The sequence below is a fragment of the Geotrypetes seraphini genome, chromosome 1 (assembly GCF_902459505.1).
Source record: "Geotrypetes seraphini chromosome 1, aGeoSer1.1, whole genome shotgun sequence".
Taxonomy (NCBI): Eukaryota; Metazoa; Chordata; class Amphibia; order Gymnophiona; family Dermophiidae; genus Geotrypetes; species Geotrypetes seraphini.
The window spans coordinates 448,756,311-448,767,753 of NC_047084.1; the positions used below are offsets into that span (position 1 = coordinate 448,756,311).

General features: G+C 41.4%; 1 protein-coding gene across 4 annotated transcripts in view; it reads left to right on the plus strand.

Moving 5' to 3' along the window:
* L1CAM (L1 cell adhesion molecule) overlaps positions 1-11,443 on the plus strand; it is a 310,192-nt gene that overhangs the window by 264,488 nt on the left and 34,261 nt on the right. The gene's annotated exons all lie outside the window — the stretch shown is intronic.

Here is an 11,443-nt window from a genome sequence, read left to right on the forward strand (position 1 = left end):
TATGCGCTTTAGGAAAAGCAGGTTTATTGTATCACATGTGTGAATCACATGACTGTACTTGGCACCAAGTGGATGACAATTTCCAGGGCTTTCTGGAAAAGAAAATTATTGTATTCCAAGGAAAATAAATTAACTTCTGATACAGATGGTCACTCAAGCAGCATTCAGCGGTATCTTTCCACGAGTCACATAAGCAGTATTTAGCGGTATCATTCCACGAGTCACATCACTATTTGTGTTTTCTTCTTTATGAGGCTGTGTCTATAAGAAGTTTCTACAAAGATTATTTGCCTATCAGGCAGCTAGCTGGGACACTGAGCTTCATAATTTGTTTTCTTTGTCATGTTCATATATGCACTTTAGAAAATTATTAAAATCTACTCCATTTGTAAGATTTAAAAAAAAATGATTTATTACAATGGCCATTTTGTTGATCACTGTTGTACAGTTTCTTGGTTTTGTAAACTGCATCAATCTGAGAGGTTTTGTGGTCTAGAAATGCATTGTAATGTAATGTAACTATAATGCCTGTTTGCGACATGATAGCATTGAATGCTGTTTGAGTGATCATCTGTACCAGAAGTTAAATTTTTTTTCTTGGAATACAATTATTTTATTTTAAAAGAATTCTCTGTTCAAATATTGAACATATCAACTCTTTATTGATGTTTTACACCAATGGAGTCTGAGAGTGAAACATGGTTTTATGTTTGGTTTTTAAATAAATTTGACTTGTGAATTTAATCACCTTTGTAAGATGTACTCCATCATCATTCTTGGACTGTCTGTACTCCCCACCTCTATCTGTGCTTTGCTGGAAAGGTTCGACATTTGAGAGCTTTTTCCTCAGATCTCTGCTGTTGGCCATTTTTTAACCTTTCTTTCCTGTGCTCAAAAGCCCTTCTAATTCCTCAGAATTTTTGTATTATAAAATAAACAATTAACATAACACCAATACATTATAACAACCAATATATCTAACATAACATAACATAACATTGTGCTTCTTAACTGCGTAACCGTAAGTTCAACGCAGTTTACAAAAGATTATAAACAATAAACAATATCATGAAGAACAAGATGAGTTATTTGGCAAAGCATTTGGAGAAAAGATAGGTTTTCAACTGAGTTCTAAAATGTTTATAAGAACAAGCTATAAGCAATAACGATCGGAATTCTTTATCGTGGGAAGCTGCTTGAAATGCTAAAGTATGATCAAGAAATTTCCTGCTTTTACAACCCTGTACGGAAGGAAAAGTAAAAAAGGCGTGATATCTTCTACTATGTTTATACGATGCTATAGAAAATCTATTGAAACCAAAAAAACACTGTGGAGTGACGATGTTCCTTAAATGGACTTTATTAAGAATGTCAAAGTTCCAAAGGTACAATAAAATCATCCACATAAAAATAAGGTAATTCACATAAAACCCAAAGGATCTCCACATATTAGCTTTCCCACATATTCACCATTATAGGACTCTCATGGACCCCTGAAGACTTTTTGTTGAAACACAGACCGTGTTGGGTCCTGTGTCCTTAGCGTACTAGGTTCTTTGGGTTTTATGTGGATTACCTTATTTTTATGTGGATGATTTTATTGTACCTTTGGAACTTTGACATTCTTAATAAAGTCCATTTAAGGAACATCGTCACTCCACAGTGTTTTTTTGGTTTCTTATAGAAAATCTATTGACTATATATATAGTCAATAGATATATATAGGATAGAGCAGTGCCATACATAACCTTATAACAAAGATAACCCAACTTAAACAAGGGATCAAAAGTGTTGTCATCAGTGGCATAGTAAAGGAGGGTGGGGTGAAGGAGGGGGGTCTAACCCGAACGCTATCTTCCTAAGGGCACAGCACCCCTCCTCCTCTCTGTCCCCCCCCCTCTCCTTGCCGTGTGCATGCCCCTTGCCTTCCACCATACCTTTTTTTTACTTCCCTGGCATGAGTTTGCCGCCCCCATCGGCGATCTCTCTGACATCACTTCCGGGACCTGCGCCTAGGAAGTGATGTCAAAGGGTGAGCCAACACCAATGTGGGCATGCTGCTCATGCCGGAGAAGTTAAAAGGGTACAGGGGAAGGGAGCATGCATGCAGCAGGGAGGGGGACGGGGAAGAGGGCACAGTAGGTGTGCCACCGTCTCGGGCGCCACTCACTCTTACTAAGCCACAGGTTGTCATCCATAGGTGAGATGCCACTTATACACATGCTTTCATGAAGCTGATTTAGAACCAGCACCACTTGCACATACAGTCCTTTAACATATGCAGCAGAGTTCCTGATAAAGGATTACCAGCAGCATTAATGCAAACCGTTTTTAGTCTTTTATTGCTCTTTGGCACGGCCGCACCTCGTATATTGTGTGCAATTCTCTTCTCAAAAAAGATATTGCAGGATTAGTAAAGGTACAGAGAAGGGCGACAAAAATGATAAAAGGGGATTGGACAACTTCCCTATAAGGAAATGCTAAAGCGGCTAGGGATCGTCAGCTTGGAGAAGAGATGGCTCATGGGAGATATGACAGAGGTCTACAAAATATGGAATGGAGTGGAAAGGGTAGATGTGAATCACTTATTCACTCTTTCCAAAAATACTAGGACTAAGGGGACATGTGATGAAGCTACTAAGTAGTAGATTTAACACAAACTGGAGAAAATATTTCTTCATACAATGTGTAATTAAACTCTGGAATTCGTTGCCAGAGAATGTGGTGAAATCAATTAGCTTAGCAGGTTTTAAAAAAGCTTTGGATAATTTCCTATAAAAGAAGGCCATAGGTCATTATTGAGATGGCATGGGGAAATTCACAGTTTATTCCTAGGATAAGCAGCATAAAATCAGTTTTACTGGTTGGGATCTTACTTGTGACCTAGGATGGCCACTGCTGAAAATAAGATACTAGGCTTGATGGGCCTTCAGTCTGTCCGAGTATGGCAACTCTTATTACAGTATTACAGATGCTTTTAAACTCTAGCATTTTTTTTTCCTTTATATTTTTGTTTTATTTCTACATATTCAGTAAAAGAAAAAAAAAAACAAATGTTATCCTGTACTTTACAAGTAAAAGTAACAAAATGTTTACTTAAGTATAGTAATTAGTTACTTTTACTTAATTACTGTACAACACAGTGTTTCATTCACATCTTTGAGGGGTGAGGGGGGGTCAATGACCATTGGGAGAATGTGTGGGGGTTATGTCTTCATCCTTCCAGTAGTCATCTGGTCAGTTTGGGCACCTTTTTGGCACTTATTTGTTGTTAAAATAGGTCTAGCCTCAAACGTCCAAACTGTACCTTGGACGTTTTTCTAAAATGTTGGATTACATTACATAACAAACAAAAACAAAAGGAATTGACCCCGAAATATCCACAAAGAAGAAAATCTAGAGAAAACCAAAAAAACTCTGTGGAGTGACGATGTTCGTAAATGGACTTTATTTAAAAGTGTCAAAGTTCCAAAGGTACACTGAAATCATCCACATAAAAATAAATCATCCACATAAAGGACCTAGTCCGCTAGGGATACAGGACCCAAGCAGTGTCTCACTTCCAGCTCACCACACAATTGTTTCCCACGTACTCACCTTTATAGGACCCCCAGGGATTCCTGAAGAACCATGTTGGGTCATGTATCCCTAGCGGACTAGGTCCTTTAAGGCTCTTATGTGGATGATTTATTTTTATGTGGATGGAATTATTTTATGTGGATGATTTCAGTGTACCTTTGGAACTTTGATACTTTCAAATAAAGTCCATTTAGGAACATCGTCACTCCACAGAGTTTTTTTGGATTACATTACATTCGAGATTTCTATTCCGCCATTACCTTGTGATTCAAGGCTGATTACAAAAAGAGTTATAAATGGAGGGTTACAAAGTAAGATCACATGTCATTTCCAAGAGTGGGTCAGGTAGTATCAGTGAGTTAGGGAGAAGATTGGAAGGAAGGTACTAGTGGTATTAAGCCTTTTTCAGGGATTTCTTGAATAGTTTTTATTTCCTTTCTAAACATCTTGTAGTCTGGGGTTATTATCAGTAGATTGGCGATTTGGTTATTGCACAAAAACATCCAAATCATAAGCCTACCCTAGCCCTGCCCAAACCAGACCTCCTCCATGACCCATTGAGATTTAGATGCACTGCAGATGGATAGCATAGAAATCTGTCTACAAAATGGGCTTTGAAAATAGCAAATTAGAAGGTTTTGACGAGAAAAACGTCCACCTGCCCCTTTATGTCACTTTTTTTTGAATGTCTTTCTTTTTTGAAAATGAGTCCTATAGTAACATAGTAAATGATGACAGATAAAGACCTGCATTAATTCTAAGTACAGTCAAACCTCGGTTTGCGAGTGACCCGTTTTGCGAGTGTTTTGCAAGACGAGCAAAACACTCAGCAAACTTTTGTCTCGCAAAACGAGTGTTGACTCGCTACATGAGCTCTCACTAGGGTGGCCCAGGGGTGGGTGGGTACCTGTCTGTGGGTGCTGCAGCCCTTGTAGCATGGTGGCTTCATTTTCCCCGGGTCCCCGTGCGGCTCTCCTCCCTCTTCGGCTGATGCCTTTTCCGTTCACCAGTGCCTCCCGGCTTCTGATTCAAGCCGGCCGCCATCCTCCAGACGCATGCGCAGGACCTCTGAACTTCCCCGTCAAGCCGGCACCGCTCCAACAGCATGCGCATCACGTACAAGCACGCAGAATGTCCTGCGTGCTTGTATGTGGTGCACGTGTTGTTGGAGCGGCTTGACGGGGGAGCGCAGAGGTTCAGCGCATGCGTCTGGAGGATGGCGGCCGGCTTGAATCGGAAGCCGGGAGGCGCTGGTGAACGGAAAAGGCATCAACGGAAGAAGGAGGAGAGCCGCAAGGGGACCCCGGGAAAAGGAAACCATCACACTGCAAGGGCTGCAGCACTCACAGACAGGTACCCACCCACCCCTGGGCCACCATAGTAAACCTTGGTTGTGGAACAAATTGTTTCAGTTTACATTGTGGCCTATGGGGACATGTGCTTTGATATACGAATACTTTGGATTACGAGCATGCTTCTGGAACGAATTATGTTCGTAAACCAAGGTACCACTGTATTTTAGATTACTGTAATATAGTTTACTTAGCGGGTTATCAGAAAAATCTTCATTTTGTTTAATCTTCGTTTAAACTTTCCTTTCTGGTGGGCAAATCTTTGCTCCAGGTATAGATTTGAAAGGATGAATGCGGATAGTTTGGGGCATGGTCATATATTTAAATTGGTTTGGGGCCCGTTGACATCCTATATTACCTCACTATAGTAGGTCTTTGATTGTGAGTTAGGTTTTTGTTTATTTTTATACACATCCAGGGAAGAGTGGGGGAGGGGTATTTCTGTCATAATTTAATCTTTTAATATTTACACTTGGGATGGGTGGGAGGATGGAAAGATATGATTAATTGAATAGGGTAAGGTTATTGGGGAATCTATGTTTCTGTTTTTTTATTAAATTATTATTAGATGGGTGAGTGGGTGGGAGAAAATGGGTGATTATGAATATTTGTAAGTTAAATGTGCTTATATTGACTTATTATATGTGACATATTTATGTATTGCACTATTGAAGTTTGAAAATCAATAAAGAATTTAAAAAAAAAGAAAAATCTTCATAGACACTGCTTCATACAAAGCACAGCAGTCTGATTAATTTTCAATCTGAAAAAATCAGATCATGTCACACCTTATTACCAAAGATTACATTGGTTACCAGTAGAGGCTAGAGTCAGATTTAAGTTTGGTTGTATATGCTTTAAAGTCTTACATGGTTTAGCACTTGATTATCTTGTGGATCATTTTTTATTCATTAATTCACAATGCCTAAGACGTAATTGTAATTTGTTTGCTTTTCCATCGAAAAAGGGTTGTTTATACAAGAGCTATTTTCAACGACTCCTGTCTTTTCAGGCAGCTTCTTGTGATAAAGTTTGTAAATCTGTTAGTTAGCTCTGTCTCTTACCAGCAGTTCTGGAAATTATTGAAAACCTACTTATTTAAGAAATTTTTGTAAATTCTAGGTCATTTGTTTTTCTCACTGTTTCAATTTTCTTTTGTAAACCGCATAGAACTCCTAAGGTACTGCGATATATAAATACATTTTTATGTTATGTTACGTTATTCATTATCAAACTGTTATTGAACCAACAATCTAATAGCATTATTACATTCCACTTTACGAAGTTCCACTTTATGATGTCTTCTCTTCTACTGAGTTATCTAGGACAGTGGTTCCCAACCCTGTCCTGGAGGACCATCAGTCCAATCGGGTTTTCAAGCTAGCCCTAATAAATATGAGAGAGATTTGCATATAATGGAAGTGACAGGCATGCAAATCTGCTCCATGCATATTCATTAGGGCTATCCCGAAAACCCGGTTGGCCTGGTGGTCCACCAGGACAGGGTTGGGAACCACTGATCTAGGACTGACATTCATAGCATATGATATGAATATGGTAAATACTCATACTTGATCCCAATCCGTCATTGCCATTTTCAGGGCTCAGACCGTGAAAAAGTCTGCCATGTACTGGCCTACTTCCCAACTACCGGAGTTGCTGTTGAAACCCACTCCAGCCCATCCTAATCTGTCTTGCTATATACGGGACACACACCATAAAAGTCTGTCTGTCATTGTTCTCACATTCCATCAAAACCCTCTTCAGCACATATAGGGAACATAGACTGTCGCAGGCATTGGCCTTACTTCCCAACTGCTGGAGCTGCCATCTAAGCACTACCTCTGCCCATCGTAAATGAAATGTCTACACAATTGCTAGAAGCTTAAAACATAAGATGGGAGAGTTATCCATCGTGATCTGTACAGTTTACTTGATTGCATTATAAAGGCTCTTACCCAATTAGCCATCGCTAAGCCCCTCCGCTGGAATTTGTCCAGTTACTAGTCTCTGCCCATTGCTAAGGCCCTTTTCTGACCAAAAAAAACAAAACAAAAACCATGAAGCCACCCCTTTGGGTCCTTATACTCCTGCTCTGCTCATCTCTCAACACCTCCCTCTGCCTGAACCCTCCCTCTCCCAAACTGCTCGACTCCTCAAATAGTCACAATTCTGGCCCTGGCACCAGAATCCCCACCCTGACGTGCCCCAGGAATCACCCCACCAGAAAAAACCCCCGCAAAGTCAATCCCACCTCTCTAAAGCCTGTCCCCCATGCTAACCTCCCCTGCCATGCCTCTAACTCTCTCACCCCTGTCCCGACCCTTTACTGCAACGCCAGATCTGCATGCAATAAAATTCAAATTCTGAAGGACCTCCTTGAGGACCTCGATCATCACAGAATCATGGATCTCAAAAGACGACCTCTTCACACAAAACAAACTCTGCACCCATGGCTACCAAGGCCTCTTTTCACCCAGAATCAACCGCAAAGGAGGTGGCCTGGCACTCCTCTACAAATCCTTCTTTGATGTCCAGCTCCTCGAGAGAGGCACCCACGCTTCATTAGAATATATGCTAGCCTTAATCAATGATGAGCTCCGTCCTCACCCACTGGGCATCCTGTTACTATACCGTCCACCTATCCCTTGGTCCAATTCCTCTAACCTTGTCTTCGAGACCATAACTAATGCCTTTCTCAAATTCCCAAGATTACTAATCATCGGAGACGTTAATCTCCACCTTGACGACTCCACCAGCAAGGACACGATAGAATTCAATGACTTCCTCATCTCCCTAGGTTTCTCCCCCCCCACATCCGCTCCTACCCATGAAAAAGGGCACACCCTAGACCTCATCCAGTTCCTCGACCTCACCGCTTATAAAACGTCTGCCGAAGACACCCGTTGGGAACACATCCCGTGGTCAGACCATCTCCTAGGGGCCTTCTGCCTCCCCATCTTCATGTCTCATCTCAGATCCCCACCCCGATCCCCCAATTCTATTACCTTCCGGAAAAAAATTTCGAGCGATCTGTTCTGGACCAAATTCCTCAACCTCCTCCCCTCCATTCCCAAACTTGCAGACTCTGAAAACAATTGGCACAACTGGATCGCCCTTTCCAAGTCCACCTACCACTCCCTCGCCCCCCAAACCACTAAATCCATCACCTATCCCCATAAAGCCCCTTGGTACCTTCCACTCCATAGAGACCTGAAACAAAAATGTCGAGCCTTAGAGCGAAAATGGAAAAAATCCAAATCCTCATCTGACAGACAGGCCTGGAGAATCAATATCAAACTCTACAACTCAATATTAAAAAAAGCAAGGAAGGGGTATTTTATTATCACATGTTTTTATGATAATTAAATATATAAAGGGAAGGGTTGGGATTAGGTTGGGTATAAGAATATGTGAAAAATGCCAATGATTATTTATAAGTGATATATTTAATGTTTATGTGATTGAATATATTTTAACACTTAATCTAATCTTGAAAATGAATAAATAATAAATAAAAAAAAAAAAAGCAAGGAAGAACTTCTATGGAGACAAGATCTCCAAATCCAAAAACCAGAATGGCACATTGTTCAACATTTGGCGCTCCCTAACCACTAAAAATGACTCCACCCTTCTTCCCTCATCTCCTTCAGCCGAGGTCCTAGCAAAATTCTTAAATGATAAGATCTCTACCTTAAGGCGCTCCTTCCCGCCCGCAATCTCCTACAATTCTCTGGTGCCCCCCGAACCCAACCCCACCCTAGCTGCTCTCAACCCCATCCCTGCCAACAGACCCTGGACTGTTTTCGAGCTCATATCTGATTCTCAGACCCTTAAACTCTGCCTCAAGTTAAAATCATGCAACTGCATCCTGGACCCATTTCCCTCCTACCTATTTGAGAAAATCCCTGCATAGGCCATCACATCTCTTACCAAACTCATAAATTCTGCCCTATTATCAGGCCTATTCTCCACTGAAATGGGACACATCGCATTGACCCTTTTACTGAAAAAAGCTGACCTAGACCCCTCCATACCATCCAACTACCGTCCAATAGCAAATATCCCTCTCCTCACCAAACTGCTCGAGTCTATCATATCTACCCAGTTCTCTTCCTACTTAGAAAGATTCTCCATCCTCTTACCATACCAATATGGCTTCAGACCCAACTTCTGCACTGAATCCCTATTGGCCTCTCTAATCTCTAAGGTTCAGCAACTGCATTCTCGTAACAAGTTTGCTGTCCTTCTACAATTCGACCTCTCCGCAGCTTTTGACGTTGTCCACCACGACATTCTAATTTTCCAACTCTCTGAGATAGGCATTAGCTCCATAGTTCTTGATTGGTTCTCCAAATTCTTGCGCTCCCGCTCTTACATGGTTAACATGAGCGGCACCTCATCCTCCCCCTGGACCCTGACTTTGGTGTCCCACAAGGCTCACCCCTCTCCCCAATCCTCTTTAACATTTACATGTCCTCCCTGAAACTACTCCAACTATCCCCCCTTGAAACTCTTTACACTTACGCTGATGACATCCTCGTCCTCCTTGAGACCGACTCGAACCTCACTAACCTCTCCACGAACATATCCTCATGCATAAAGAACCTCCAATCCTGGGCATTCACAATGCATATGAAACTAAACGAGTCCAAAACAAAACTCCTTTGGCTCGGCCCAAAATTAGACCATCTACCTTCCTCCATCCCATTGTCCTCCGGCCCCCCATTACAGCTCGAGTTCTCAAGCAAAGTTCTGGGTGTCACCTTAGACTCTTCTCTATCCTTCAACGAACATCTCCAATCCCTGGTGAAGAAATGCTTCTTCAGCCTTCACATGCTAAGGAACGTCAGACCCTATTTTCACCAAAAACACTTCGCAGTCCTAGTACAATCCATCATCCTCTCCAGATTGGATTATTGCAATTCTATCTACTTCAGCCTAACCAAGAAAAGCCTCCACAGACTTCAGCGGATTCAGAACGCCGCAGCTAAGCTTGTTTTCGTGAAAAGCAAATTTGATCACGTCTCACCACTCCTGTCTAAGCTCCATTGGCTCCCAGTAATCCCCAGGATCCACTTCAAATGTGCGTGTCTGGCCTACAAGATCCTACATGGCATCCTTCCTGCCGTTATCCCTCTATCATGGAACTCCCCAACCCCTACTTCCTCCAGATCCTCCCAAATTTTTAAACTATCCTTCCCTTCCATAAAAGGTATTTCCCATGTAGGCAAACTTGGGTCATCCATCCCCTTTAGAATCACTGAGATCTGGAATAACCTCACCTCCCCTCTCCGAACCTCAAGCTCCCTCCAACTCTTCCGCAAACACCTAAAAACCTGGCTATTCTCAAAACTGTAACACTTCCCCCCTCTTAGGCCTCTCACCTTCCCCCTTTACACCTAACTCTTTAATCTCTCCACTGTAGTTCCTCTCTCATCTTTCTTCCTGTAAACCGTGCCGAGCTCCGCATTCGTGGAGATGGTGCGGTATATAAACCCAAGGTTTAGTTTAGTTTAGTTTAGAGTTAGAATATACAGTAAAACCTTGGATTGCAAGTGTTTTGCAAGATAAGCAAAACATTTTATTAAATTTTAACTTTCTATACAAGCAAGGTCTTGCAATATAAGTACATACAGTATACACGTGTCACATCATCACAACTGAGCCAATGGTTCTTCTCCCTCTGATGCTGCATAGTGACTGTTCTAAATGAGCGAGGTCTTGCAATATAAATACATATAGTATTTTGTATTAAAGTTTTTGGGTTGTGGAACGAATCGTCTGAGTTTCCATTATTTCCTATGGGGAAATTCGCTTTGATATACGAGTGCTTTGGATTACAAGCATGCTTCTGGAACAAATTATGCTCACAAACCAAGGTTTGACTGTATAAAACTAAATTAAGAGGTGGATATAATAGGCATCTTAGAGATCTGGTGGAAGAAGAAGAATAAATGGTACACTGTGTTACCAGGGTACAAATATCACAGTAATAGGGCAGATCAAATTGAAGGGGGGAGGGGGAATCGAGTTTAACAGAATAAAAAGTCAGCAGGAAACATTCTTCCTTTAGAAATAAGAAGCCTGAATTTGTATATTATTATTCATAAAGTTTTAAAGACCTACTTTTTTGATAAATGTTATTCTTGATATGTTATCTCTTTGTGCAATAATTTTTAAGGGCTCCTTTTACGAAGCCGCGGTAGCAGCTTTAACGCGCACGACGTTTAATCAAGCGCTAACCCCCGCGCTAGCCCCAAAACTACCACCTGCTCAAGAGGAGGCGGTAGCGGCTAGCGCAACCAGCAGTTTAGCGCGCGCTATTATGCACGTTAACCGCTACCGCGCCTTTGTAAAAGGAGCCCTAAGTATATGTTCTCCCCTTAATGTAGGGTTCTTCTTGTTGTAATCCTCTCTGAATATGAATTGAAAAATAGTGGAATACAAGGCTACTAATTAGATTAGAATAGATGGAAATTCCTTGTGTGAAGGGAAAGAGAATACCTTCT